Here is a 23352-nt window from a genome sequence, read left to right as displayed (position 1 = left end):
CAACATTTTCAAATGTTTTTTAAAACAATGTACCGAGCTTGACTGCCTAATAAAAAGTGGAAGTGAGTTTCATAATTTGAAAGCATAAAAACAAAAAGCAGCCTCTCCACTCTTTCTGCATTTCACATGTGGTATTTGCAGTAGGCCAGTATGTGCAGATCTCAGGTCACGTATAGGAACATATGAAGACAGACATTCAGTAAGGTACAGACGTGCTAGGTCGCTTAAAGCTTTAAAAACAAGTAAAAGAACTTTCAAATTTATCCTCGATAATACAGGTGACCAGTGAAGTTTTTTCAAAACAGGAATGATATTCTCTTTCTTGTATTTGTTAGGATCTGTGCTACTGCATTTCGAACAAGTAGTAAGGGATTTATTGTTTTCTTGGGAAGCCCACAAAACAGAGCATTATAATCATATCCACATCAATGTGGGCAATGGAGAAGTCAAATTAACGTGTCTAAATATCATCTAGTTCTATCCCAGGGAAGAGGGCTGTTGCCTACACAGACGACAAGACACAAAACGCTCAACTGTGCAAAACACGCATAAGGACATCAGTCAGGAGGAACAAGGTAAAGTGTTTTTTCTTCTTCACCATGGTCATGTAGTTTCACTCCAAGCACTGTCATATGAAATAACTGTGGAAACGACCTCCCCAACATTTTGGGTTGTTGCATTTTGCTTCAATGAATTTTAACCTTTTCTTTTAGACATTAAGAGGAAGGACACATTCACCCTTGGTAGAGATTCAGTTGTTCTATGAGATGTCAAGGTGAGAATTAACCACTTCAGGGATAAGTCAATCCACATAACTGAAAAAGGGGCAATGAACAGGATATGGGGATTTTGCTAGTTATAAAGTACAATAATCATCATTACATGATCTAAGACTACTGAAGTATAAGCTGTGTCCCTGACTGATTAATTAGCAAATTCATCTTTGTAGAGTGCAGCTACTATCTATTCAGTGGCATTTCCTTAAAACAATTGTATTCCCACATTCTGAATATGGAGTGAGATCATGTAGAGAATGTTGGACTTGTAATAACTAATTGAAGGATAATAATAATCAACGAAAGTGCTTAAAAGTATCAACAAATGCCTTCAAAGTACTTGACACGTACTTTGCTTTCAAAAGTGAAACATAATTAATGCTTACGTAAGATTTCTCTTGACTTCTCAGGAGTATACTAACTCCAAGGACAAGTAACATCACAAACCATTATTTAAGTGCTGATGTTGGAGCTGCAATACTACTACCAAGACAAAAAATGATACAGGTAACACTGCTTTCAGATTTCTAAGAATTGCTAAAATAGTATGTTTACAGAGCATTCAGAGTTGAGAATATAACAAGTTCCTACCATCTCAAACACTGCCAATCTAGAACAAAAAGAAAGTATTTGAACGCCTGCAGTAATCGAACACAAACCAGAACATATCAGTGCATGACAAGGAAATGTAGTCACAAAATGATTCTGCCCTTTCAAGTCCCAAAAAGGACCGAGGAACTTACCGGAGGCGATACCTGGATTTCAAACAGAGTACAATGTAGCCACTGTAGGGGAGAAGATCACAGAGAGCTCTTCTCAGATTGCTCAGAGTCAGCCCCAGCACCCTGTCCTGACTGAAGCAGACAAAGTGGTCAAACAGGTAGGTAGAAATGAGTAAGGAACAGAGAGTATGGTTATTCTTGCATTGTTTTGTTCGTCTGTCAAAGAAAAGAGTGCTTCTGACTTTTGTCAATGTTCATCTTTATTTTAGGAGAAGAACAAACGGTGGTATCACACTTTGCTCAAGTGTATGATACCATGTGTGTACAGCAGACATCACCAAAGGAACAGGAGACACCTGAGTAGAGAACAAGAATATGAAAAGACTGATGAAAAAAAGCACCAGGAGAAATCCATTGAATATGCACAATCTCGTCCAGTATTTCAATGAAAAGTTTCAGTGTTGTTTTTAGTGTCGTCGTATTGCATACATTTAAAACAATGTGTCTTGTTTAATGAACAATTTCATTTACTTTAGTAAAAAGTGTTGTTTACTGTAGTCCTAGCATGGATGCAATTGTTAGAAAAAACGTGAATGAAAAACTGAATGTTTCATACAATATGGGTTTGTGTTAACCCACACACCTAAGTGAAATGTTTGATTACGTTTACAAGACATAACACATAGTTCAGTTGAGTGTGAAAGGGAACAACAGAGAAAGTCACAAACAAAACATTTGTGAAGGACTTGATGAATGTTTTTTCTTTAGAAATGACAAAAAATAAAGAATTTTTCAACAAGATGTCTTTCTATAGCGAGTTTCATTTGAGATAGTCTTTTCTTAGAAGTGCAAGAGTGGTATTCCCAACAACTTATTCCCCAATTTGATCATTCTCAGAAATTAGGAGACGGAAACCACACCTACTGTAATATTAGACCTTGTAACAAGGCAACTAGGTTTCAATGGCTTAAAAGGTGCAGAAAGAGGCTCATGTATAATGACCTCCAGTGTCCCACAGGTTTCCCAAATCATTTCTTAGAGTATGGAAAAAGAGGAAATAAAGTGTCTACAGAAAGCGTATACCCCCTTGAACTTTGTTCAGTTTGTTGCGCCAGTGCCAGAGTTTCATGCAATTAAATGAGGACCTCTATCTCACACCACATATGTTATACTTTCAATGGGAAAAAAGGAAATATTACAATTGTTTACATTTTCACCCACATGTTAATATTTGGAATAATTTCAGCTGTGAGTCTGTTGGTAATGGGCTCCACCACCTCTGCACCAACAAGATTTGATAATATTTGAGAATTTCAGAAGTCTGTCTGGTTTAGCTGAAGAATCAGCTAAGGTAAGTTTCAGGAAGAGCATCTGATTTCTTTCAATAAAGCAGAACAGAGAAAAAACACACAATACAAAATCATGAGACTTTGTATCCATATGACACTTTGACTCGAATACTTTTATCAGACCTACACAGAGTATATACTGTACACACTTTTTCAGCCCAGGTTTATACATTTGGAACTGCCATTTGTAGGTGTTTTTGTGTCTTAGCTCAACACTGTGAAACCTGTAGTTACAAACATGGAGGATGAAGACATGAAGACATATATTGTACCTCTGACCGGCCTACCTTCCAAGAGGTGAAAGATGAAACTTTTCCTTTATCGTCAACTCAGTGAATGTCTTTAAACTTTCGAAAACTGTAACAAAGAATAAGTTAAAAAACTTATTTTCATTGGACCCACAGAAAAGTCAAAGTTGTCCATAGAAATGCCCGTCTAAATCAGAAATCTACAGCACAAAGGCAGTAGCCTTTCGGGACATAAAAATGAAATCACACTTTACTCAGACGAATTGCCCTTGGTCACGGACATCTTGCTATCATCTTACATCAGTCACTACAAAGATGTTTTCTGTCGTGCCATGGCTTGCCTGACTTGCTTCTTCTGCTGGATGGCTTCTGGTCGCTGGTCAGGATCGACAGCCAGCATGTCCTGGAGCAGTGTCCTTAGCTCCGTGCTTATGGCTCTATTTACTTTCAGGGGGATGTGGAACTGCAGCCAGGGGTTCTCATCCAGGGCCTCTCCAACAGGCCCTGACAGACATATGCTCCTGTATCGGAAACACACTTTAGTTCAATTCTAAAATATTTCTCATAGGACTGAAGGAACCTTTGCCTGTTAAGAGTTAACAATTAGGTCCTCAAGAACTGTTTTACGGTTTTCTACACTCCTGGCTGGCCAAGGTCTCTTTAAGGTCTCTTAAGTGGAGGTGTAACTCATGTATCCTACATGTGATTTAGCAACATGAAAGGGAATAGCTTCTTATCGGATTATGGTCTTGGTTAACTGCCTAAGGCTGACCTAAGTGCCTAACTTTCTGACTTTCTTTATACCTTATATGTTAAGAAGCTTCTTCTGACCAATCAGAAATGTATGCTTTATGTATGAACATTTTGCTCATCAAAGTGAGTGAGAGACAAGGTTAACAGAAATTAGCCACGGCAGTAAATGACAGCATATTTTTGGGTTCTTAAATGGTCTCTACCTGGCACACCTGCAGTGCAAACTGACACACACTGTTTAGAGAAACAGCTACTCTACTACTAATATTAATGAAACATTTCTTATTCTATGGAACAAAAACAAACAGTAAAACTAAAACACAGATCTCTTAGCTTCCTATTTCATGAACCAGATGACTGAATGACCAAGCCTAACTAGTAGCCAGAACCCCAGCTAACCCTCCGTAACACAAAGTTTAACCACACGACAGGAACTCTTTCAAACTGAGTGAAAATCATAAATGGATCCATAACTTTACATCAATTTACTATGTTGTGCCAATACCTGCATTTACATTTAGAACGAATGATGTCATAGAACCAGCATCACACCAGTTCCAGGTGTCTCCAAGGAGACAACAGAACTTCAGTTGTGTTTGCTAAAATACACACTTTGAAACATACTGTAACACTTAGTTAACATGTCTGGTTTAGTTGAAGAATCGGCTAAGGTAAGTTTCAGGGTTTAATGGTGGGATGGCACCTGTGCTTTTTTCCCCCAACCGCTAGAATATGATTCGCACCAAACCCAAAAGAAATACTGCACAGTTCAGGAACTTCATCAACCTAGCAACTGTAAAATAAGCTTACAAACAACTGAACTGAAATGCCAAAAAGTTCAGAGAAAGGCACAAACTATGTTTACTTGGGGTTTACAAAATTAAAGCTAACTAAAACTGTAATGATAAACAATCATGCTGCCAATGGACAGAGAAATATCATGTTTTTTGAATAATGTATTATTTGTTACATAGGAACCCAGTATAAGGGAATCCCTTGCGATCCTGTCTGCAGAGATAAAGGTAAGTATTGTTTTCTCTTTAGCTCTGTCACTCCAAGAAATATAATGAACATAAATATATTTGCCAATCTTTTCATAGTAATCCAAACAACTCTGCGTGTATCTGACATTTGTAATATTTATCTACCGCAGTATAACTCTTCTGACAAGGCGATTGGTATTGAACCTTGAAAGAAAACTGATTGGAAATGTCATGTACTCTATGGTTTCTATTGATGTCAAGTGGCAAATGTTGACTGGTGATGTTATGTGAATCTTAGGAAATGGTCATTTTTCAATCGAGTCTATGTTTCTCAGAATTTGAGACAGAGAGGTCAATCTCTGCAATCCGAGCTGAGGGTATTTCTTGGAATGGAAAGGTAAGAGCAACGTGTTCTTTGATATTCTCTTAGGACTCCTCGCCAGATTTTACGACGAAAAATGTAAATAATAATAACAAACATTATTTTATATAGTGCCTTGAAAGGTGGCTTCTTTACAGAATGACAAAACCAACTACAATAAATAATACACAAGATATGCATGATGACAATACACAGTTAGAGGAGACAGTAGATGGTCATTGTCAGTGTATCCTGAAGGTAGTTTTCCAATTTTTTGGAACGGGGTAAAAGAGGCCACCTCTACTAGAATCTTTGTCCTAACCAAAAATGTAACAAAGTATAATAATAATATTAAAAATAATAATGATAAACTTTATCTATAGAGCACCTTTCATACAAATAGTGCTTTGGTGCTTTAAAAACCAAGCGTAAAAATAAAATATTAAAATTGAGAGATATACTTTCAGTTGTAAAGGAAAATACAGCAATACAGTAAAGCAACATACATGTCAATTAAATAAATAAAAATAAATAAAAAAAAGAACAAAGAACCACTTTAACTAAAAGCAACATTTTCAAATGTTTTTTAAAACAATGTACCGAGCTTGACTGCCTAATAAAAAGTGGAAGTGAGTTTCATAATTTGGAAGCATAAAAACAAAAAGCAGCCTCTCCACTCTTTCTGCATTTCACATGTGGTATTTGCAGTAGGCCAGTATGTGCAGATCTCAGGTCACGTATAGGAACATATGAAGACAGACATTCAGTAAGGTACAGACGTGCTAGGTCGCTTAAAGCTTTAAAAACAAGTAAAAGAACTTTCAAATTTATCCTCGATAATACAGGTGACCAGTGAAGTTTTTTCAAAACAGGAATGATATTCTCTTTCTTGTATTTGTTAGGATCTGTGCTACTGCATTTCGAACAAGTAGTAAGGGATTTATTGTTTTCTTGGGAAGCCCACAAAACAGAGCATTATAATCATATCCACATCAATGTGAGCAATGGAGAAGTCAAATTAACGTGTCTAAATATCATCTAGTTCTATCCCAGGGAAGAGGGCTGTTGCCTACACAGACGACAAGACACAAAACGCTCAACTGTGCAAAACACGCATAAGGACATCAGTCAGGAGGAACAAGGTAATGTGTTTTTACTTCTTCACCATGGTCATGTAGTTTCACTCCAAGCACTGTCATATGAAATAACTGTGGAAACGACCTCCCCAACATTTTGGGTTGTTGCATTTTGCTTCAATGAATTTTAACCTTTTCTTTTAGACATTAAGAGGAAGGACACATTCACCCTTGGTAGAGATTCAGTTGTTCTATGAGATGTCAAGGTGAGAATTAACCACTTCAGGGATAAGTCAATCCACATAACTGAAAAAGGGGCAATGAACAGGATATGGGGATTTTGCTAGTTATAAAGTACAATAATCATCATTACATGATCTAAGACTACTGAAGTATAAGCTGTGTCCCTGACTGATTAATTAGCAAATTCATCTTTGTAGAGTGCAGCTACTATCTATTCAGTGGCATTTCCTTAAAACAATTGTATTCCCACATTCTGAATATGGAGTGAGATCATGTAGAGAATGTTGGACTTGTAATAACTAATTGAAGGATAATAATAATCAACGAAAGTGCTTAAAAGTATCAACAAATGCCTTCAAAGTACTTGACACGTACTTTGCTTTCAAAAGTGAAACATAATTAATGCTTACGTAAGATTTCTCTTGACTTCTCAGGAGTATACTAACTCCAAGGACAAGTAACATCACAAACCATTATTTAAGTGCTGATGTTGGAGCTGCAATACTACTACCAAGACAAAAAATGATACAGGTAACACTGCTTTCAGATTTCTAAGAATTGCTAAAATAGTATGTTTACAGAGCATTCAGAGTTGAGAATATGACAAGTTCCTACCATCTCAAACACTGCCAATCTAGAACAAAAAGAAAGTACTTGAACGCCTGCAGTAATCGAACACAAACCAGAACATATCAGTGCATGACAAGGAAATGTAGTCACAAAATGATTCTACCCTTTCAAGTCCCAAAAAGGACCGAGGAACTTACCGGAGGCGATACCTGGATTTCAAACAGAGTACAATGTAGCCACTGTAGGGGAGAAGATCACAGAGAGCTCCTCTCAGATTGCTCAGAGTCAGCCCCAGCACCCTGTCCTGACTGAAGCAGACAAAGTGGTCAGACAGGTAGGTAGAAATGAGTAAGGAACAGAGAGTATGGTTATTCTTGCATTGTTTTGTTCGTCTGTCAAAGAAAAGGGTGCTTCTGACTTTTGTCAATGTTCATCTTTATTTTAGGAGAAGAACAAACGGTGGTATCACACTTTGCTCAAGTGTATGATACCATGTGTGTACAGCAGACATCACCAAAGGAACAGGAGACACCTGAGTAGAGAACAAGAATATGAAAAGACTGATGAAAAAAAGCACCAGGAGAAATCCATTGAATATGCACAATCTCGTCCAGTATTTCAATGAAAAGTTTCAGTGTTGTTTTTAGTGTCGTCGTATTGCATACATTTAAAACAATGTGTCTTGTTTAATGAACAATTTGATTTACTTTAGTAAAAAGTGTTGTTTACTGTAGTCCTAGCATGGATGCAATTGTTAGAAAAAACGTGAATGAAAAACTGAATGTTTCATACAATATGGGTTTGTGTTAACCCACACACCTAAGTGAAATGTTTGATTACGTTTACAAGACATAACACATAGTTCAGTTGAGTGTGAAAGGGAACAACAGAGAAAGTCACAAACAAAACATTTGTGAAGGACTTGATGAATGTTTTTTCTTTAGAAATGACAAAAAATAAAGAATTTTTCAACAAGATGTCTTTCTATAGCGAATTTCATTTGAGATAGTCTTTTCTTAGAAGTGCAAGAGTGGTATTCCCTACAACTTATTCCCCAATTTGATCATTCTCAGAAATTAGGAGACGGAAACCACACCTACTGTAATATTAGACCTTGTAACAAGGCAACTAGGTTTCAATGGCTTAAAAGGTGCAGAAAGAGGCTCATGTATAATGACCTCCAGTGTCCCACAGGTTTCCCAAATCATTTCTTAGAGTATGGAAAAAGAGGAAATAAAGTGTCTACAGAAAGCGTATACCCCCTTGAACTTTGTTCAGTTTGTTGCGCCAGTGCCAGAGTTTCATGCAATTAAATGAGGACCTCTATCTCACACCACATATGTTATACTTTCAATGGGAAAAAAGGAAATATTACAATTGTTTACATTTTCACCCACATGTTAATATTTGGAATAATTTCAGCTGTGAGTCTGTTGGTAATGGGCTCCACCACCTCTGCACCAACAAGATTTGATAATATTTGAGAATTTCAGAAGTCTGTCTGGTTTAGCTGAAGAATCAGCTAAGGTAAGTTTCAGGAAGAGCATCTGATTTCTTTCAATAAAGCAGAACAGAGAAAAAACACACAATACAAAATCATGAGACTTTGTATCCATATGACACTTTGACTCGAATACTTTTATCAGACCTACACAGAGTATATACTGTACACACTTTTTCAGCCCAGGTTTATACATTTGGAACTGCCATTTGTAGGTGTTTTTGTGTCTTAGCTCAACACTGTGAAACCTGTAGTTACAAACATGGAGGATGAAGACATGAAGACATATATTGTACCTCTGACCGGCCTACCTTCCAAGAGGTGAAAGATGAAACTTTTCCTTTATCGTCAACTCAGTGAATGTCTTTAAACTTTCGAAAACTGTAACAAAGAATAAGTTAAAAAACTTATTTTCATTGGACCCACAGAAAAGTCAAAGTTGTCCATAGAAATGCCCGTCTAAATCAGAAATCTACAGCACAAAGGCAGTAGCCTTTCGGGACATAAAAATGAAATCACACTTTACTCAGACGAATTGCCCTTGGTCACGGACATCTTGCTATCATCTTACATCAGTCACTACAAAGATGTTTTCTGTCGTGCCATGGCTTGCCTGACTTGCTTCTTCTGCTGGATGGCTTCTGGTCGCTGGTCAGGATCGACAGCCAGCATGTCCTGGAGCAGTGTCCTTAGCTCCGTGCTTATGGCTCTATTTACTTTCAGGGGGATGTGGAACTGCAGCCAGGGGTTCTCATCCAGGGCCTCTCCAACAGGCCCTGACAGACATATGCTCCTGTATCGGAAACACACTTTAGTTCAATTCTAAAATATTTCTCATAGGACTGAAGGAACCTTTGCCTGTTAAGAGTTAACAATTAGGTCCTCAAGAACTGTTTTACGGTTTTCTACACTCCTGGCTGGCCAAGGTCTCTTTAAGGTCTCTTAAGTGGAGGTGTAACTCATGTATCCTACATGTGATTTAGCAACATGAAAGGGAATAGCTTCTTATCGGATTATGGTCTTGGTTAACTGCCTAAGGCTGACCTAAGTGCCTAACTTTCTGACTTTCTTTATACCTTATATGTTAAGAAGCTTCTTCTGACCAATCAGAAATGTATGCTTTATGTATGAACATTTTGCTCATCAAAGTGAGTGAGAGACAAGGTTAACAGAAATTAGCCACGGCAGTAAATGACAGCATATTTTTGGGTTCTTAAATGGTCTCTACCTGGCACACCTGCAGTGCAAACTGACACACACTGTTTAGAGAAACAGCTACTCTACTACTAATATTAATGAAACATTTCTTATTCTATGGAACAAAAACAAACAGTAAAACTAAAACACAGATCTCTTAGCTTCCTATTTCATGAACCAGATGACTGAATGACCAAGCCTAACTAGTAGCCAGAACCCCAGCTAACCCTCCGTAACACAAAGTTTAACCACACGACAGGAACTCTTTCAAACTGAGTGAAAATCATAAATGGATCCATAACTTTACATCAATTTACTATGTTGTGCCAATACCTGCATTTACATTTAGAACGAATGATGTCATAGAACCAGCATCACACCAGTTCCAGGTGTCTCCAAGGAGACAACAGAACTTCAGTTGTGTTTGCTAAAATACACACTTTGAAACATACTGTAACACTTAGTTAACATGTCTGGTTTAGTTGAAGAATCGGCTAAGGTAAGTTTCAGGGTTTAATGGTGGGATGGCACCTGTGCTTTTTTCCCCCAACCAGAAATATAATGAACATAAATATATTTGCCAATCTTTTCATAGTAATCCAAACAACTCTGCGTGTATCTGACATTTGTAATATTTATCTACCGCAGTATAACTCTTCTGACAAGGCGATTGGTATTGAACCTTGAAAGAAAACTGATTGGAAATGTCATGTACTCTATGGTTTCTATTGATGTCAAGTGGCAAATGTTGACTGGTGATGTTATGTGAATCTTAGGAAATGGTCATTTTTCAATCGAGTCTATGTTTCTCAGAATTTGAGACAGAGAGGTCAATCTCTGCAATCCGAGCTGAGGGTATTTCTTGGAATGGAAAGGTAAGAGCAACGTGTTCTTTGATATTCTCTTAGGACTCCTCGCCAGATTTTACGACGAAAAATGTAAATAATAATAACAAACATTATTTTATATAGTGCCTTGAAAGGTGGCTTCTTTACAGAATGACAAAACCAACTACAATAAATAATACACAAGATATGCATGATGACAATACACAGTTAGAGGAGACAGTAGATGGTCATTGTCAGTGTATCCTGAAGGTAGTTTTCCAATTTTTTGGAACGGGGTAAAAGAGGCCACCTCTACTAGAATCTTTGTCCTAACCAAAAATGTAACAAAGTATAATAATAATATTAAAAATAATAATGATAAACTTTATCTATAGAGCACCTTTCATACAAATAGTGCTTTGGTGCTTTAAAAACCAAGCGTAAAAATAAAATATTAAAATTGAGAGATATACTTTCAGTTGTAAAGGAAAATACAGCAATACAGTAAAGCAACATACATGTCAATTAAATAAATAAAAATAAATAAAAAAAAGAACAAAGAACCACTTTAACTAAAAGCAACATTTTCAAATGTTTTTTAAAACAATGTACCGAGCTTGACTGCCTAATAAAAAGTGGAAGTGAGTTTCATAATTTGGAAGCATAAAAACAAAAAGCAGCCTCTCCACTCTTTCTGCATTTCACATGTGGTATTTGCAGTAGGCCAGTATGTGCAGATCTCAGGTCACGTATAGGAACATATGAAGACAGACATTCAGTAAGGTACAGACGTGCTAGGTCGCTTAAAGCTTTAAAAACAAGTAAAAGAACTTTCAAATTTATCCTCGATAATACAGGTGACCAGTGAAGTTTTTTCAAAACAGGAATGATATTCTCTTTCTTGTATTTGTTAGGATCTGTGCTACTGCATTTCGAACAAGTAGTAAGGGATTTATTGTTTTCTTGGGAAGCCCACAAAACAGAGCATTATAATCATATCCACATCAATGTGAGCAATGGAGAAGTCAAATTAACGTGTCTAAATATCATCTAGTTCTATCCCAGGGAAGAGGGCTGTTGCCTACACAGACGACAAGACACAAAACGCTCAACTGTGCAAAACACGCATAAGGACATCAGTCAGGAGGAACAAGGTAATGTGTTTTTACTTCTTCACCATGGTCATGTAGTTTCACTCCAAGCACTGTCATATGAAATAACTGTGGAAACGACCTCCCCAACATTTTGGGTTGTTGCATTTTGCTTCAATGAATTTTAACCTTTTCTTTTAGACATTAAGAGGAAGGACACATTCACCCTTGGTAGAGATTCAGTTGTTCTATGAGATGTCAAGGTGAGAATTAACCACTTCAGGGATAAGTCAATCCACATAACTGAAAAAGGGGCAATGAACAGGATATGGGGATTTTGCTAGTTATAAAGTACAATAATCATCATTACATGATCTAAGACTACTGAAGTATAAGCTGTGTCCCTGACTGATTAATTAGCAAATTCATCTTTGTAGAGTGCAGCTACTATCTATTCAGTGGCATTTCCTTAAAACAATTGTATTCCCACATTCTGAATATGGAGTGAGATCATGTAGAGAATGTTGGACTTGTAATAACTAATTGAAGGATAATAATAATCAACGAAAGTGCTTAAAAGTATCAACAAATGCCTTCAAAGTACTTGACACGTACTTTGCTTTCAAAAGTGAAACATAATTAATGCTTACGTAAGATTTCTCTTGACTTCTCAGGAGTATACTAACTCCAAGGACAAGTAACATCACAAACCATTATTTAAGTGCTGATGTTGGAGCTGCAATACTACTACCAAGACAAAAAATGATACAGGTAACACTGCTTTCAGATTTCTAAGAATTGCTAAAATAGTATGTTTACAGAGCATTCAGAGTTGAGAATATGACAAGTTCCTACCATCTCAAACACTGCCAATCTAGAACAAAAAGAAAGTACTTGAACGCCTGCAGTAATCGAACACAAACCAGAACATATCAGTGCATGACAAGGAAATGTAGTCACAAAATGATTCTACCCTTTCAAGTCCCAAAAAGGACCGAGGAACTTACCGGAGGCGATACCTGGATTTCAAACAGAGTACAATGTAGCCACTGTAGGGGAGAAGATCACAGAGAGCTCCTCTCAGATTGCTCAGAGTCAGCCCCAGCACCCTGTCCTGACTGAAGCAGACAAAGTGGTCAGACAGGTAGGTAGAAATGAGTAAGGAACAGAGAGTATGGTTATTCTTGCATTGTTTTGTTCGTCTGTCAAAGAAAAGGGTGCTTCTGACTTTTGTCAATGTTCATCTTTATTTTAGGAGAAGAACAAACGGTGGTATCACACTTTGCTCAAGTGTATGATACCATGTGTGTACAGCAGACATCACCAAAGGAACAGGAGACACCTGAGTAGAGAACAAGAATATGAAAAGACTGATGAAAAAAAGCACCAGGAGAAATCCATTGAATATGCACAATCTCGTCCAGTATTTCAATGAAAAGTTTCAGTGTTGTTTTTAGTGTCGTCGTATTGCATACATTTAAAACAATGTGTCTTGTTTAATGAACAATTTGATTTACTTTAGTAAAAAGTGTTGTTTACTGTAGTCCTAGCATGGATGCAATTGTTAGAAAAAACGTGAATGAAAAACTGAATGTTTCATACAATATGGGTTTGTGTTAACCCACACACCTAAGTGAAATGTTTGATTACGTTTACAAGACATAACACATAGTTCAGTTGAGTGTGAAAGGGAACAACAGAGAAAGTCACAAACAAAACATTTGTGAAGGACTTGATGAATGTTTTTTCTTTAGAAATGACAAAAAATAAAGAATTTTTCAACAAGATGTCTTTCTATAGCGAATTTCATTTGAGATAGTCTTTTCTTAGAAGTGCAAGAGTGGTATTCCCTACAACTTATTCCCCAATTTGATCATTCTCAGAAATTAGGAGACGGAAACCACACCTACTGTAATATTAGACCTTGTAACAAGGCAACTAGGTTTCAATGGCTTAAAAGGTGCAGAAAGAGGCTCATGTATAATGACCTCCAGTGTCCCACAGGTTTCCCAAATCATTTCTTAGAGTATGGAAAAAGAGGAAATAAAGTGTCTACAGAAAGCGTATACCCCCTTGAACTTTGTTCAGTTTGTTGCGCCAGTGCCAGAGTTTCATGCAATTAAATGAGGACCTCTATCTCACACCACATATGTTATACTTTCAATGGGAAAAAAGGAAATATTACAATTGTTTACATTTTCACCCACATGTTAATATTTGGAATAATTTCAGCTGTGAGTCTGTTGGTAATGGGCTCCACCACCTCTGCACCAACAAGATTTGATAATATTTGAGAATTTCAGAAGTCTGTCTGGTTTAGCTGAAGAATCAGCTAAGGTAAGTTTCAGGAAGAGCATCTGATTTCTTTCAATAAAGCAGAACAGAGAAAAAACACACAATACAAAATCATGAGAATTTGTATCCATATGACACTTTGACTCGAATACTTTTATCAGACCTACACAGAGTATATACTGTACACACTTTTTCAGCCCAGGTTTATACATTTGGAACTGCCATTTGTAGGTGTTTTTGTGTCTTAGCTCAACACTGTGAAACCTGTAGTTACAAACATGGAGGATGAAGACATGAAGACATATATTGTACCTCTGACCGGCCTACCTTCCAAGAGGTGAAAGATGAAACTTTTCCTTTATCGTCAACTCAGTGAATGTCTTTAAACTTTCGAAAACTGTAACAAAGAATAAGTTAAAAAACTTATTTTCATTGGACCCACAGAAAAGTCAAAGTTGTCCATAGAAATGCCCGTCTAAATCAGAAATCTACAGCACAAAGGCAGTGGCCTTTCGGGACATAAAAATGAAATCACACTTTACTCAGACGAATTGCCCTTGGTCACTGACATCTTGCTATCAGTCACTACAAAGATGTTTTCTCTCGTGCCATGGCTTGCCTGACTTGCTTCTTCAGCTGGATGGCGTCTGGTCGCTGGTCAGGATCGACAGCCAGCATATCCTGGAGCAGTGTCCTTAGCTCCATGCTTATGGCTCTATTTACTTTCAGGGGGATGTGGAACTGCAGCCAGGGGTTCTCATCCAGGGCCTCTCCAACAGGCCCTGACAGACATATGCTCCTGTATCGGAAACACACTTTAGTTCAATTCTAAAATATTTCTCATAGGACTGAAGGAACCTTTGCCTGTTAAGAGTTAACAATTAGGTCCTCAAGAACTGTTTTACGGTTTTCTACACTCCTGGCTGGCCAAGGTCTCTTTAAGGTCTCTTAAGTGGAGGTGTAACTCATGTATCCTACATGTGATTTAGCAACATGAAAGGGAATAGCTTCTTATCGGATTATGGTCTTGGTTAACTGCCTAAGGCTGACCTAAGTGCCTAACTTTCTGACTTTCTTTATACCTTATATGTTAAGAAGCTTCTTCTGACCAATCAGAAATGTATGCTTTATGTATGAACATTTTGCTCATCAAAGTGAGTGAGAGACAAGGTTAACAGAAATTAGCCACGGCAGTAAATGACAGCATATTTTTGGGTTCTTAAATGGTCTCTACCTGGCACACCTGCAGTGCAAACTGACACACACTGTTTAGAGAAACAGCTACTCTATTACTAATATTAATGAAACATTTCTTATTCTATGGAACAAAAACAAACAGTAAAACTAAAACACAGATCTCTTACCTTCCTATTTCATGAACCAGATGACTGAATGACCAAGCTTAACTAGTAGCCAGAACCCCAGTTAACCCTCCGTAACACAACGTTTAACCACACGACAGGAACTCTTTCAAACTGAGTGAAAATCATAAATGGATCCATAACTTTACACCAATTTACTATGTTGTGCCAATACCTGCATTTACATTTAGAACGAATGATGTCATAGAACCAGCATCACACCAGTTCCAGGTGTCTCCAAGGAGACAACAGAACTTCAGTTGTGTTTGCTAAAATACACACTTTGAAACATACTGTAACACTTAGTTAACATGTCTGGTTTAGTTGAAGAATCGGCTAAGGTAAGTTTCAGGGTTTAATGGTGGGATGGCACCTGTGCTTTTTTCCCCCAACCGCTAGAATATGATTCGCACCAAACCCAAAAGAAATACTGCACAGTTCAGGAACTTCATCAACCTAGCAACTGTAAAATAAGCTTACAAACAACTGAATTGAAATGCCAAAAAGTTCAGAGAAAGGCACAAACTATGTTTACTTGGGGTTTACAAAATTAAAGCTAACTAAAACTGTAATGATAAACAATCATGCTGCCAATGGACAGAGAAATATCATGTTTTTTGAATAATGTATTATTTGTTACATAGGAACCCAGTATAAGGGAATCCCTTGCGATCCTGTCTGCAGAGATAAAGGTAAGTATTGTTTTCTCTTTAGCTCTGTCACTCCAAGAAATATAATGAACATAAATATATTTGCCAATCTTTTCATAGTAATCCAAACAACTCTGCGTGCATCTGACATTTGTAATATTTATCTACCGCAGTATAACTCTTCTGGCAAGGCGATTGGTATTGTACCTTGAAAGAAAACTGATTGGAAATGTCATGTACTCTATGGTTTCTATTGATGTCAAGTGGCAAATGTTGACTGGTGATGTTATGTGAATCTTAGGAAATGGTCATTTTTCAATCGAGTCTATGTTTCTCAGAATTTGAGACAGAGAGGTCAATCTCTGCAATCCGAGCTGAGGGTATTTCTTGGAATGGAAAGGTAAGAGCAACGTGTTCTTTGTTATTCTCTTAAGACTCTTCGCCAGATTTTACGATGAAAAATGTAAATAATAATAACAAACATTATTTTATATAGTGCCTTGAAAGGTGGCTTCTTTACAGAATGACAAAACCAACTACAATAAATAATACACAAGATATGCATGATGACAATACACAGTTAGAGGAGACAGTAGATGGTCATTGTCAGTGTATTCTGAAGGTAGTTTTCCAATTTTTTGGAACGGGGTAAAAGAGGCCACCTCTACTAGAATCTTTGTCCTAACCAAAAATGTAAGAAAGTATAATAATAATATTAAAAATAATAATGATGAACTTTATCTATAGAGCACCTTTCATACAAATAGTGCTTTGGTGCTTTAAAAACCAAGCGTAAAAATAAAATATTAAAATTGAGAGATATACTTTCAGTTGTAAAGGAAAATACAGCAATACAGTAAAGCAACATACATGTTAATTAAATAAATAAAAATTAGGAAAGTCGTAATAAAATAAGAACAATTAAAGAGAACTAAAAAAGAAACAGAAATAGAAAGAACAAAGAACCAGTTTAACTAAAAGCAACATTTTCAAATGTTTTTTAAAACAATGTACCGAGCTTGACTGCCTAATAAAAAGTGGAAGTGAGTTTCATAATTTGGAAGCATAAAAACAAAAAGCAGCCTCTCCACTCTTTCTGCATTTCACATGTGGTATTTGCAGTAGGCCAGTATGTGCAGATCTCAGGTCACGTATAGGAACATATGAAGACAGACATTCAGTAAGGTACAGACGTGCTAGGTCGCTTAAAGCTTTAAAAACAAGTAAAAGAACTTTCAAATTTATCCTAGATAATACAGGTGACCAGTGAAGTTTTTTCAAAACAGGAATGATATTCTCTTTCTTGTATTTGTTAGGATCTGAGCTACTGCATTTCGAACAAGTAGTAAGGGATTTATTGTTTTCTTGGGAAGCCCACAAAACAGAGCATTATAATCATATCCACATCAATGTGAGCAATGGAGAAGTCAAATTAACGTGTCTAAATATCATCTAGTTCTATCCCAGGGAAGAGGGCTGTTGCCTACACAGACGACAAGACACAAAACGCTCAACTGTGCAAAACACGCATAAGGACATCAGTCAGGAGGAACAAGGTAAAGTGTTTTTTCTTCTTCACCATGGTCATGTAGTTTCACTCCAAGCACTGTCATATGAAATAACTGTGGAAACGACCTCCCCAACATTTTGGGTTGTTGCATTTTGCTTCAATGAATTTTAACCTTTTCTTTTAGACATTAAGAGGAAGGACACATTCACCCTTGGTAGAGATTCAGTTGTTCTATGAGATGTCAAGGTGAGAATTAACCACTTCAGGGATAAGTCAATCCACATAACTGAAAAAGGGGCAATGAACAGGATATGGGGATTTTGCTAGTTATAAAGTACAATAATCATCATTACATGATCTAAGACTACTGAAGTATAAGCTGTGTCCCTGACTGATTAATTAGCAAATTCATCTTTGTAGAGTGCAGCTACTATCTATTCAGTGGCATTTCCTTAAAACAATTGTATTCCCACATTCTGAATATGGAGTGAGATCATGTAGAGAATGTTGGACTTGTAATAACTAATTGAAGGATAATAATAATCAACGAAAGTGCTTAAAAGTATCAATAAATGCCTTCAAAGTACTTGACACGTACTTTGCTTTCAAAAGTGAAACATAATTAATGCTTACGTAAGATTTCTCTTGACTTCTCAGGAGTATACTGACTCCAAGGACAAGTAACATCACAAACCATTATTTAAGTGCTGATGTTGGAGCTGCAATACTACTACCAAGACAAAAAATGATACAGGTAACACTGCTTTCAGATTTCTAAGAATTGCTTAAATAGTATGTTTACAGAGCATTCAGAGTTGAGAATATGACAAGTTCCTACCATCTCAAACACTGCCAATCTAGAACAAAAAGAAAGTACTTGAACGCCTGCAGTAATCGAACACAAACCAGAACATATCAGTGCATGACAAGGAAATGTAGTCACAAAATGATTCTACCCTTTCAAGTCCCAAAAAGGACCGAGGAACTTACCGGAGGCGATACCTGGATTTCAAACAGAGTACAATGTAGCCACTGTAGGGGAGAAGATCACAGAGAGCTCTTCTCAGATTGCTCAGAGTCAGCCCCAGCACCCTGTCCTGACTGAAGCAGACAAAGTGATCAAACAGGTAGGTAGAAATGAGTAAGGAACAGAGAGTATGGTTATTCTTGCATTGTTTTGTTCGTCTGTCAAAGAAAAGAGTGCTTCTGACTTTTGTCAATGTTCATCTTTATTTTAGGAGAAGAACAAACGGTGGTATCACACTTTGCTCAAGTGTATGATACCATGTGTGTACAGCAGACATCACCAAAGGAACAGGAGACACCTGAGTAGAGAACAAGAATATGAAAAGACTGATGAAAAAAAGCACCAGGAGAAATCCATTGAATATGCACAATCTCGTCCAGTATTTCAATGAAAAGTTTCAGTGTTGTTTTTAGTGTCGTCGTATTGCATACATTTAAAACAATGTGTCTTGTTTAATGAACAATTTCATTTACTTTAGTAAAAAGTGTTGTTTACTGTAGTCCTAGCATGGATGCAATTGTTAGAAAAAACGTGAATGAAAAACTGAATGTTTCATACAATATGGGTTTGTGTTAACCCACACACCTAAGTGAAATGTTTGATTACGTTTACAAGACATAACACATAGTTCAGTTGAGTGTGAAAGGGAACAACAGAGAAAGTCACAAACAAAACATTTGTGAAGGACTTGATGAATGTTTTTTCTTTAGAAATGACAAAAAATAAAGAATTTTTCAACAAGATGTCTTTGTATAGCGAGTTTCATTTGAGATAGTCTTTTCTTAGAAGTGCAAGAGTGGTATTCCCTACAACTTATTCCCCAATTTGATCATTCTCAGAAATTAGGAGACAGAAACCACACCTACTGTAATATTAGACCTTGTAACAAGGCAACTAGGTTTCAATGGCTTAAAAGGTGCAGAAAGAGGCTCATGTATAATGACCTCCAGTGTCCCACAGGTTTCCCAAATCATTTCTTAGAGTATGGAAAAAGAGGAAATAAAGTGTCGACAGAAAGCGTATACCCCCTTGAACTTTGTTCAGTTTGTTGCGCCAGTGCCAGAGTTTCATGCAATTAAATGAGGACCTCTTTCTCATACCACATATGTTATACTTTCAAAGGGAAAAAAGGAAATATTACAATTGTTTACATTTTCACCCACATGTTAATATTTGGTAGAAGCCCTTTTCACAGCAATTTCAGCTGTGAGTCTGTTGGTAATGGGCTCCACCACCTCTGCACCAACAAGATTTGATAATATTTGAGAATTTCAGAAGTCTGTCTGGTTTAGCTGAGGAATAAGCTAAGGTAAGTTTCAGGAAGAGCATCTGATTTCTTTCAATAAAGCAGAACAGAGAAAAAACACACAATACAAAATCATGAGAATTTGTATCCATATGACACTTTGACTCGAATACTTTTATCAGACCTACACAGAGTATATACTGTACACACTTTTTCAGCCCAGGTTTATACATTTGGAACTGCCATTTGTAGGTGTTTTTGTGTCTTAGCTCAACACTGTGAAACCTGTAGTTACAAACATGGAGGATGAAGACATGAAGACATATATTGTACCTCTGACCGGCCTACCTTCCAAGAGGTGAAAGATGAAACTTTTCCTTTATCGTCAACTCAGTGAATGTCTTTAAACTTTCGAAAACTGTAACAAAGAATAAGTTAAAAAACTTATTTTCATTGGACCCACAGAAAAGTCAAAGTTGTCCATAGAAATGCCCGTCTAAATCAGAAATCTACAGCACAAAGGCAGTGGCCTTTCGGGACATAAAAATGAAATCAGACTTTACTCGGACGAATTGCCCTTGGTCACGGACATCTTGCTATCAGTCACTACAAAGATGTTTTCTCTCGTGCCATGGCTTGCCTGACTTGCTTCTTCTGCTGGATGGCTTCTGGTCGCTGGTCAGGATCGACAGCCAGCATGTCCTGGAGCAGTGTCCTTAGCTCCGTGCTTATGGCTCTATTTACTTTCAGGGGGATGTGGAACTGCAGCCAGGGGTTCTCATCCAGGGCCTCTCCAACAGGCCCTGACAGACATATGCTCCTGTATCGGAAACACACTTTAGTTCAATTCTAAAATATTTCTCATAGGACTGAAGGAACCTTTGCCTGTTAAGAGTTAACAATTAGGTCCTCAAGAACTGTTTTACGGTTTTCTACACTCCTGGCTGGCCAAGGTCTCTTTAAGGTCTCTTAAGTGGAGGTGTAACTCATGTATCCTACATGTGATTTAGCAACATGAAAGGGAATAGCTTCTTATCGGATTATGGTCTTGGTTAACTGCCTAAGGCTGACCTAAGTGCCTAACTTTCTGACTTTCTTTATACCTTATATGTTAAGAAGCTTCTTCTGACCAATCAGAAATGTATGCTTTATGTATGAACATTTTGCTCATCAAAGTGAGTGAGAGACAAGGTTAACAGAAATTAGCCACGGCAGTAAATGACAGCATATTTTTGGGTTCTTAAATGGTCTCTACCTGGGACACCTGCAGTGCAAACTGACACACACTGTTTAGAGAAACAGCTACTCTATTACTAATATTAATGAAACATTTCTTATTCTATGGAACAAAAACAAACAGTAAAACTAAAACACAGATCTCTTAGCTTCCTATTTCATGAACCAGATGACTGAATGACCAAGCCTAACTAGTAGCCAGAACCCCAGTTAACCCTCCGTAACACAAACTTTAACCACACGACAGGAACTCTTTCAAACTGAGTGAAAATCATAAATGGATCCATAACTTTACATCAATTTACTATGTTGTGCCAATACCTGCATTTACATTTAGAACGAATGATGTCATAGAACCAGCATCACACCAGTTCCAGGTGTCTCCAAGGAGACAACAGAACTTCAGTTGTGTTTGCTAAAATACACACTTTGAAACATACTGTAACACTTAGTTAACATGTCTGGTTTAGTTGAAGAATCGGCTAAGGTAAGTTTCAGGGTTTAATGGTGGGATGGCACCTGTGCTTTTTTCCCCCAACCGCTAGAATATGATTCACACCAAACCCAAAAGAAATACTGCACAGTTCAGGAACTTTATCAACCTAGCAACTGTAAAATAAGCTTACAAACAACTGAATTGAAATCCCAAAAAGTTCAGAGAAAGGCACAAACTATGTTTACTTGGGGTTTACAAAATTAAAGCTAACTAAAACTGTAATGATAAACAATCATGCTGCCAATGGACAGAGAAATATCATGTTTTTTGAATAATGTATTATTTGTTACATAGGAACCCAGTATAAGGGAATCCCTTGCGATCCTGTCTGCAGAGATAAAGGTAAGTATTGTTTTCTCTTTAGCTCTGTCACTCCAAGAAATATAATGAACATAAATATATTTGCCAATCTTTTCATAGTAATCCAAACAACTCTGCGTGTATCTGACATTTGTAATATTTATCTACCGCAGTATAACTCTTCTGGCAAGGCGATTGGTATTGTACCTTGAAAGAAAACTGATTGGAAATGTCATGTACTCTATGGTTTCTATTGATGTCAAGTGGCAAATGTTGACTGGTGATGTTATGTGAATCTTAGGAAATGGTCATTTTTCAATCGAGTCTATGTTTCTCAGAATTTGAGACAGAGAGGTCAATCTCTGCAATCCGAGCTGAGGGCATTTCTTGGAATGGAAAGGTAAGAGCAACTTGTTCTTTGATATTCTCTTAAGACTCTTCGCCAGATTTAACGATGAAAAATGTAAATAATAATAACAAACATTATTTTATATAGTGCCTTGAAAGGTGGCTTCTTTACAGAATGACAAAACCAACTACAATAAATAATACACAAGATATGCATGATGACAATACACAGTTAGAGGAGACAGTAGATGGTCATTGTCAGTGTATTCTGAAGGTAGTTTTCCAATTTTTTGGAACGGGGTAAAAGAGGCCACCTCTACTAGAATCTTTGTCCTAACCAAAAATGTAACAAAGTATAATAATAATATTAAAAATAATAATAATAAACTTTATCTATAGAGCACCTTTCATACAAATAGTGCTTTGGTGCTTTAAAAACCAAGCGTAAAAATAAAATATTAAAATTGAGAGATATACTTTCAGTTGTAAAGGAAAATACAGCAATACAGTAAAGCAACATACATGTCAATTAAATAAATAAAAATTAGGAAAGTCGTAATAAAATAAGAACAATTAAAGAGAACTAAAAAAAGAAACAGAAATAGAAAGAACAAAGAACCACTTTAACTAAAAGCAACATTTTCAAATGTTTTTTAAAACAATGTACCGAGCCTGACTGCCTAATAAAAAGTGGAAGTGAGTTTCATAATTTGGAAGCATAAAAACAAAAAGCAGCCTCTCCACTCTTTCTGCATTTCACATGTGGTATTTGCAGTAGGCCAGTATGTGCAGATCTCAGGTCATGTATAGGAACATATGAAGACAGACATTCAGTAAGGTACAGACGTGCTAGGTCGCTTAAAGCTTTAAAAACAAGTAAAAGAACTTTCAAATTTATCCTAGATAATACAGGTGACCAGTGAAGTTTTTTCAAAACAGGAATGATATTCTCTTTCTTGTATTTATTAGGAACTGTGCTACTGCATTTCGAACAAGTACTAAGGGATTTATTGTTTTCTTGGGAAGCCCACAAAACAGAGCATTATAATCATATCCACATCAATTTGAGCAATGGAGAAGTCAAATTAACGTGTCTAAATATCATCTAGTTCTATCCCAGGGAAGAGGGCTGTTGCCTACACAGACGACAAGACACAAAACGCTCAACTGTGCAAAACACGCATAA

At 36.9% G+C, this 23352-nt stretch overlaps 2 long non-coding RNA genes across 2 annotated transcripts; both read left to right on the top strand.

The window, feature by feature from the left end:
• The first annotated feature begins 4820 nt into the window (after positions 1 to 4820).
• Positions 4821 to 6277, top strand: LOC138226247 (uncharacterized). The gene is made up of 3 exons (XR_011184441.1): positions 4821 to 4870; positions 5167 to 5228; positions 6235 to 6277. It is a non-coding gene; the product is annotated as an uncharacterized lncRNA (long non-coding RNA).
• A 9718-nt stretch (positions 6278 to 15995) lies between these two features.
• On the top strand, positions 15996 to 17502 carry LOC138226251 (uncharacterized). Its single transcript, XR_011184442.1, has 3 exons — positions 15996 to 16045; positions 16342 to 16403; positions 17460 to 17502. It is a non-coding gene; the product is annotated as an uncharacterized lncRNA (long non-coding RNA).
• The last annotated feature ends 5850 nt before the right edge of the window (positions 17503 to 23352 follow it).

This window comes from Lepisosteus oculatus, unplaced genomic scaffold (genome assembly GCF_040954835.1).
Source record: "Lepisosteus oculatus isolate fLepOcu1 unplaced genomic scaffold, fLepOcu1.hap2 HAP2_SCAFFOLD_116, whole genome shotgun sequence".
In the NCBI taxonomy this organism is placed as follows: Eukaryota; Metazoa; Chordata; class Actinopteri; order Semionotiformes; family Lepisosteidae; genus Lepisosteus; species Lepisosteus oculatus.
The sequence above is the reverse complement of the archived record's forward strand: the minus strand, read 5'-3'. Positions and strand labels throughout refer to the sequence as shown.